This window comes from Equus quagga, chromosome 7 (assembly GCF_021613505.1).
Source record: "Equus quagga isolate Etosha38 chromosome 7, UCLA_HA_Equagga_1.0, whole genome shotgun sequence".
Taxonomy (NCBI): Eukaryota; Metazoa; Chordata; class Mammalia; order Perissodactyla; family Equidae; genus Equus; species Equus quagga.
Window position 1 is genome coordinate 112,324,017 of NC_060273.1, and position 8,530 is coordinate 112,332,546.

The following is an 8,530-nucleotide window of genomic DNA, read 5'->3' on the forward strand; positions in this document are numbered from 1 at the left end:
TCTCCATTGTACCAAAAGGTGAGGTAGGAGAAAGTTGTTGTCAGGAAAAACTGCAACCTTCTAATATACTTTTCTCTCTTCCTGCTACGCCAGAACCTGTATATTTACCATCTGGGGTTTTCTAAGCCCTTCCTTAAGTAAATTGTCTTTGTAAGAAGACTAAAACATACAGAGACTGAGAAATTGTTGAGCATCAAGAGAATATTTTGGGATTTTCCAAGCCTACCTAATGATCCTATTCAAACATGAAGAGTTGGTAACAGTTTTCCTAAAGTTAATTTATGCTAATTATTGTGAAAATTATTCATAGTTCTCTTTTATATGGAGCACTGCAGAAAAATGTTGAGAATTTTCAGTGATCTTGTCTCTATTGATGGGCAAACAAGAGATGCTTGAACTTGTTTTGAAATTAATGCAGGTTAAAAGGCAGCCTACTCAAAATGAATTCTGTATTTTGTGCAACTTATTCTGGTAGCCATTTTGGGGGAAAAAGCCAAAAACCAAAAACACTTAACAAGGGACTCATCAACCGCTGCTGAAACTCATCATGAAGCGGCAATATTTTTCTGCCCTTTGGCATAGGTTGTAAATTCCAGGAAGACATGATTTCTGGATTATAGGCTTTTATACAGCCTAGTACACTTAACAATATCATATAGATGATTTCAAAAGATTAATTTCTGTTTGGATTGTTGAAGAGCTCAAAGGATATGACCCTCTAAGATAAGCACTTACATTTATTATCACTGAAGACTGTGTTTGGATTTATTAGCTTGCCATGAATAGCAAAGACTTGTTTCTGTGCTGCGTAGGGTGTGGGGTGTGAGGCGGACATTTTAGACCTGAATTAGTACTTGTCTTACCATTTGAGGGCATTTTTTCCCCCAAAATGAGGCATTTCCTTCTTTGTCTTAGGAAAGTATAGATAGGCTAACTCTGTTGCCCAGATAGATGATGATTTACTGCATTTAAAAGTTTTAATACTAGGTTAAAATAATTTGAAATAAAACGATCAAAACAATGATTTTTCTATCTGAGGCAGATGGTGTTTTTGAAAGATATGTAAAGATAACTCAAATCCCACCTTATCTTCTACTATGCGATCTTGATACTCCCTCAGCAAGAGATACAGTTTATTTCTTTATTTTCTTAAATTCAGATAAGCCCTGTGACTGCTTTGACCTATGAAATGCGGTGGAAGTGATGCTGTGCTAGTTTCTGTGGTAGCCCTTAGCTGTATTTATCTTCCATGGACATTAAAAGACTGCTTTTACACTATGCTCACTCTCGATGTGCTCCCTCTTAGAGCTGTATTGCCACGTATGAGAAGCCCAAGTCAAAGTCACATGAAAAAGCCATGTGCTAGTATTCTAGTTCACAGCCCCAGCCGACCTCCCAGCAAACAGTCACCATTGACTGTCAGCCCTTTGAGAGGGCTATTTTGGATGTCCAGCCCAATTGAGCCTTCAGATCACTGCATCCCCAGGTGACCTCTAACCACCACTGCATAAAAGATCTCAAAGAAGAACCACCCAGCTGAGCCCAACAAATCCATAGAACCATGAGAGAGAGTACTTTATTGAAATTGTGGACAGACATTATAGAAATGAATTACACTTACTATATAAAAACCATATGAACCCATTTTAAAACATTTCATTTTAAAGTTGAGCTCTGAGGGTTGAACATAATCTTTTTGCTAGACAAGAAGTTCCTCTAGGTAAGGAAATATAACTATTCAGCTTTGAATCTCTAGAATTCAATAGTGTTTTATACTTAGTAGGTACTCAATAAATGTTTGTTAAACGAATAACTCTTCCCTTTCTTATTACACTCAATCCAATTTTCCTGCTCATTGAGATCCCCCTTCAATTGTAGTGAGTTATTTTATAAATTGAATTCATAATCCTATCCCGTGATTGCCAAAGAATTTGGTTTGGATGAGTTGACAAGTTTCGGCACATTTTTGTAAGCTGATTAGGGATGCTGAAACTTCTATAAGGTTTTATTAATGTTATCCACATACATATGTGTTTATATAGGTATCTACACATCAAATAGGCTAAACATTCTTTAATTTTTGACCCCGCTGATTCAAAGATGAAGTTTATTTTTATAATAACTAAACTAAGTGTTCAATAAGTAAGATTATAGGTCTATTTACCTGCTTATGACAATATTCTCAAATATTTTAGATGCCTTGTTAGCAAACTGTTAAAATGGTAATTTGTAGTACTTACTTATTCGTAAAAGAAGGTCTGTTTAATAAGCTATTTATCCAGACTTTGTTAGCATTTTCTTTCAAGTAGGTACTATAGTGTAATGTCAACCACACAGCAACAGTAAAACGTTATTGGGCAGGAGCATGGTTTCCCATGGCAGGCATGGGCTTTACAGTCCCAGGGAGCCTGATGCTAATGTAAGCTCCACTCCTCACTGCTTGGTGATCACAGTCTAATTACTCAACCTCTCTGCTCAGTTTCTTCAAACGTCAGGGTTTGCAAGGTGCCTGCATCGTGTCTGGAACATAACAGATGATCAACAAATATTAGATCCCTTTGCTTCCCTTCTGTTGGATGCAGGATCAGTCCAGTTCCACACTCAACTCCTTCCCTTCCACACAGCCTCCATCTTGATGTTCCTAATAGGTAAGTTTCAGAAAAAGTGGTTACCATAAGCTTGAAGTCTTTCTGATTACAATAATCACATCTGTCAGCTTATTCTTGACTCCTCCATTCTTTGTTTCTTCTAATTTCAGTCCGAGTTCTACTCACGAGGCATCACTGAGTTGAATTTCAGCTTGCTTTCCTTCCTTTCTTCCCTCCCTCCTTCCTTCCTTCCACAAATACTCTATTAATACATAGTGGGCACCATTGTGTTTTCTGGGTACAAAACAGTGAATAGGAAAAAAATCTCTGCCCTTACAGAGTTTACGTGCTAGCAGGGGAGATACACAATAAACACATAAACATGGAAGGCAAAATATTGTAAGATAGTGAAGAAATAAATAAGTAGGGCTTAGGAGTAGAGAGTGAGGGAGGGGGCCATCATTTTAGATAGGGTAGTCTTGGTGGGCCTCTCAGAGCCTGAATAAAGTGGGCCACACCACAAATGTCCTAGAGCTCCAAGGTGCCAAAATTTCACAGAAGCTTGTGGTGAAGTGAGGGAGAAGCCCACTGCCTATTTTGTTATGCTCACTTATCTGGCCTAAGCTGGGCCAAAGAGATGCCCCTAGGAATACGAACTCTCTGTAGGTTGATGGAACCATAACTCGGTAAGGTCGCCATGTTCCACCAAGAGTGCCTGTGAAGTAGAGAAATTAGCCTGCAGAGCGAGAGAGAAGAAAGTGCTTGTAGAGTCAGAAGCAGAGATGAGACCCTAACAGCTTTCCAGACTCTGTTTTCAGCCTTGTGGGCCTGGCTCCATTCCTGCCCTTCATTCCTTAAGACACTCTGTAACCTTACGATAAATGCCTCTTTTCCCTCTTTGTGCTTGACGTAGTTCAACTCGGATTTTGTTGATGAAATCAGAGTCTTGATCAATTATCACCCTCTCCTATGCCTGAGGGATGTGTAATAAATTTTAAAAGCAAATACTTATATAAAAGGAGGAAATGATGGTTAATTTTATATGTCAACTTGACTAGGCTTAGGGATGCCCACATAGCTGGTAAAACATTATTTCTGGTAGTGTCTGTGAGAGTGTATCTGGAAGAGATTAGCATTTGATTCAGTAGACTGAGTAAGGAGATCCATCCTCACCAATGTGGGTGTGCATCATCTAATCTGTCGGGACCCGAATGGAGCAAAAAGCTGGTGGAAGGGTGAATTCTCTCTCTCTTCATGAGCTTGGATGTCCACCTTCTCCTGCCCTCAGATATTGGAGCTCCTGGTTCTTTGATGTTTCACTCAGGAACTTAGACCAGGGGTCCCCCTGTTCTCAGGCCTTCAGACCAAGACTGAATTATACCACTGGGTTTCCTGGTTCTCAAGCTTTCAGATGGCAGATCTTGGGACTTTTTAGCCTCTATAACCACGTGAGCCAATTCCTATAACAAACCTCCTCATATATATATATATGTGTGTGTGTGTGTGTGTGTGTGTGTATACAGTTCTCATATATATACATATGTATATGTATATTTATATAAATACTTCTCATATACATATATGTGTATATATTTATATATGAGATTATATACAGTCATGCATTGCTTAAAAACGGGGCTAAGTTCTGAGAAATGTGTCATTAGGCGATTTTGTTGTATATAGAGTGTACTGAAGGGGAACAAAATTTGCTGCCCCAAAATGCCTATAACATGAGGATTATTTTAGGCTGATTATTTTGAGGAAACAAAAGACTCAGAAAGTTTTCTTGTTACCCCCCTCCTCCCACTTAACTGCCTAAAAGAATTCAGATTAAAAAGCCTGTCTCAGGAAACAAGCTAGCACTTTAGCATAACATGAACTAGGTGACAGACAGGGAGGAACTTGTTTGTTGGGCTCCCCTCTGTCTTCTTCTATTTCTATGTGGCCAAACAAACACTTGTTTTCCAAATGTTTGCTCCTCTTCACCTACCTGCAAATTGCCTTCCTTCCCTTTGAAGACGCTGACTCTCTGCACCCCCAACATCTTTTGTCTTTAGCTGAGGATGGTATTTGAGGTGAGGGCTTTAGCCATTTTACCAAGTTACTCAGTTCTCCTGGGTTTCTCCCACGTATACATGTTATTAAGCTTTGTTTGTTTTTCTCCTGTTAATCTGTTTCATGTTGATTTAATTCTTAGACCCATTGGAGGAACCTAGAAGGGTAAAGGAAATTTCTTCCTCCTCTGCAGTACTTACACAAACCTCGATGGTATAGCCTACTACACATGTAGGCTATATGGTACTAATCTTATGGGACCACCATCATATATACAGTCTGTTGTAGACTGAAAGGTTGCTACGCAGTGCATGACTGTATATATTCTATTGGTTCTGCTTCTCTGGAGAACCCTAATACAGAAGATATCTGATTAGTCAACGCCACTGTTATTTCTCCTAAGTACATCAAGCGCTGCCTGCATTTTTGTATCTCCGCCATGTTTTCATTTGCTGTGTACCACTTTCCTCAATCATCCCACCTTCACCTTCTACTTCTTTGTCACTTTCCCCTTCCCATTTCTACTATTTTTGTAAGCTTTTTTGAACGTCTTTTCTTTTCATTAGCTTTTTTCCATGTTAGCTTTTTATTGAGTGTTTGGGTGCAATTTCTCACAACTCATCTCTTCTTGCTTCTTACATTTGAAAAACTCCTAAGATTAGAAAGAGGAAGGACTCATTCAATGGGGCGAATCTAAGTCTGTCCACTGCCGTGGTAGCCCTCTTCTCTTTCCTTTCTCCATTTTCCACTACAAGCAATTCTGAGAAGACAGGAATGCTATAACAGGCCTGGACTGAACAACTAGAAGTGATCTATGGATGAGAGTGAAAGGTATGATGTGAGCACTGGAGGCCCTGCTTCCAAACCTTCCATGTGCACTCCAATCTAGGAAAACATTTCAGAGTGTCCTTGCCCAAAGTCGGATGCTCTCTCCCTTGGGACTCTTATTTGCTGAGGTGTATAACACGTGGCCAGAAATCTCGAACAATAATTTCACTGGTAGCCACTTTTCTTCAGAGATCTTCCTACCTCCAGGCCACCCTTAATCCCCAAAGTTCTCTCCAGGGCAAAGGGTTGTTCACAAGTCAGGATTAAGCTCTTAGTAGGGGCCTTCAGGAGTTGATGCTGAGATTTCTGGGGCAGCTGCAGTGAGGAGGCAAGCAGGAGGCACCCAGTATGTAAAGCTTTTTATTTGATCTTTCCCATTCTCCTAGGAGCCATGGACAGAGTTCATGTCACTCATGTCTAAACTCAGGTATCTGCAGAACCTTGACTCAGCCCTAATGGGGCATAAATGCAAATTTAGTTCTAGGAATAGCTCAAGGGTTTACCAGTTCCCCAAAGTGAACATACAGTTCTCCATCTCAGGCACATTTTTCAGTAACATATGTTGAGCACGGTCTGCACTAGACTGTGCTAAGAACTTTAGATGTGGTAACACATTTAATTCTCACAATGAATGAGGTGTCAAGTTCTATTAAGATCTCCAGTTTAAAGATGACAACATGGCTTTGCACGTCTAAGGTGACACAACTAGCAAAGTGGGTGGATTTGAACTCAGACCTGTGAGATTTCATAATCCATAATCTTGAACACTATGCTACCTCCTCTAAAGTAGACTATAGAAAATAAATATTTACACACAAATGAACCCTTAATAATGGTCCTGTGGCCTAAAATGGAATCAGTATGCATTCCATATTTGTCATTCCGATTTGTGAGCTCTTCCTGTCCTCTTGCTCCCCAGATAAACTTTCGCCTCTTTCCCAACCTCTAAATCCCACCCAAATTTCCAGTTTGACAGGACACGGAGAGTCTTATATTTTGTGCCATCCCAAGTTGTTTCACTGCTCTTCCTTCCCAAGAAGGAAGATGAACATTCAGTTGGGCGGTGACAATGGCCCAGAATCCATCCCTTGTACTTAGAGGAAGTCAATCGATAGCTCTCCCTACTGTCCTTACTTCACCGAGGGCCAACAATGTGCTAATGGCACTGCTATTTGGCAGCTCAAAAGAGGGTCTTGCTAGAAAATAAACTTATTGTGCCCCTCCCCTCCCTGTCAGTACCTCCTACGTTACTGCTCCCCGTTAGAAGGCTGCAGAAGCTCTTTGCACTGTCAAATAGCACCATCTTCCTTGTCAGTGCGACGTTATTGATTGAGATAATTCTGTTTTTTTAAAACGTCACTTGGTGGCAGGTGCAATTCCTACTCGGCTAATACAGGTGTGGTTTGGTCTTGTATATTCAATCCGGTAGCAGAGGGCTTTTTTTTCCTTCTGGAGTCGGGAGTTTTCATTATTGAAATAAAAAATGAATCACAGAACTGTTACCCATGAAGAACTCTCAGTGAGAAAATATCGCCTTGTTGCTTTCTTCTTGCTGGAGCCTGATGGATCTACTTTAACGTATTTTAGTTGCCTGGACTGGTTTATTCCATTTGTTTGAACATCATTCTAATGAGGCCCAGGGCATACATTCCATCTCTGGAGATCTTTTAGTGTGTGCTCCTGGACCCTGGATGCCCTGGTCTCCTTGTAAATCTGCGCAGTGCTCACAAGGGAGAGGAAACACAAAGACATCCCTACTCCAAGCACGTACCTCACAGACATAAAATTTTGGGTACAAAGGAGGAGTGTATATTCTATTATTTAGTTGATAGTGTCAAACATCTTGCTTACTAGAGGTACTTGGGAAAAGAAGAGCAGTAAATTCAAAGGAAAATACCATCTAAATACAATCATGTGTCACTTAACAATGGGGACACGTTCTGAGAAATGCAACATTAGGCAATTTCGTCACCGTGTGAACATGATACAGCGTACCTACACAAACTTAAATGGTATAGTATACTATACACCTAGGCTGTGTGGTACTAACCTTAGGGGATCACCATCATATATGCAGTCTGTCGTTGACTGAAACGTCATTATGTGGCACATGACTAATAATGGTGCAAATATGACTTGTCCATTTAGAAGACATACAGAAAATGGATGGAAGCAGAAACAACATGGTGGGCCAGGCAGTGAAATGAAAAACTGTGAACTGCTTCCTCTTCCTTGAACATCTTGCTTACATTCTCTGTGAGGGAAGGAGATGTTCCTTGGTTCACGTACAAATAGACATTTGTTTATAGGAACAGGGGAAAAAACTGTAGCAAAGTATCTTTGCTCAGAAAGGACTGCAGCAATCCAAGACTGTTATTCCAGCTGATTCCAGGCAACAGAATACTGCCAAATGCTGTGGCTACCAAAAAAAAAAAAAGAAAATCACAATTCTTTGGGTTTGTTAAAATCACTGTTTGCTGTTTAAGACAATGAAGACTTCCCCTTGAGATTTTTGAAAACTTTTGCTCAAGTTTCAATCCCTGAAAAGCTAGAGGTCTAGACATGAATAGCGCATACTGAAGAATTTTTGCCTTTTAAGCATAGACTTCATTGTATGTAGATGACTTCTTAGTGTTCATTCAGTACAGACATAAGCACCAGGTACTCAGTGGCTCTATGACTGTCAGCCTATTTTGTGGGTTCAGCTGACATAACTTTCCTTTTTCATTTTTCTGAACTGTTACACGTAAGCACGAAGAGTGAGGACCAAGCTTTCTATTGAGGAAATGATTCGTAGGTTTCCCCCAGTCAGAACTCGCTCCATGTACATCTCCCTGGTAGCAGTAACAGGGCTTTCCTGTGCCTTCAGTTTGGGTTCAAGTCTTTTTCAAGCTTTTCTACCCTTTGGCATGTTTCTTGAACAAAGACCCAGCTGTGATCTTGTAACGTCTCTTTTTAGAACACCCAAGAAGTGGGGATGTCCAAGTTTCCAAAGCCAGAAAATCCTGCCCCCAAGACCCTCCCCACCAGGAGCAAGTTGCTGCAACCCATGTGGCCCA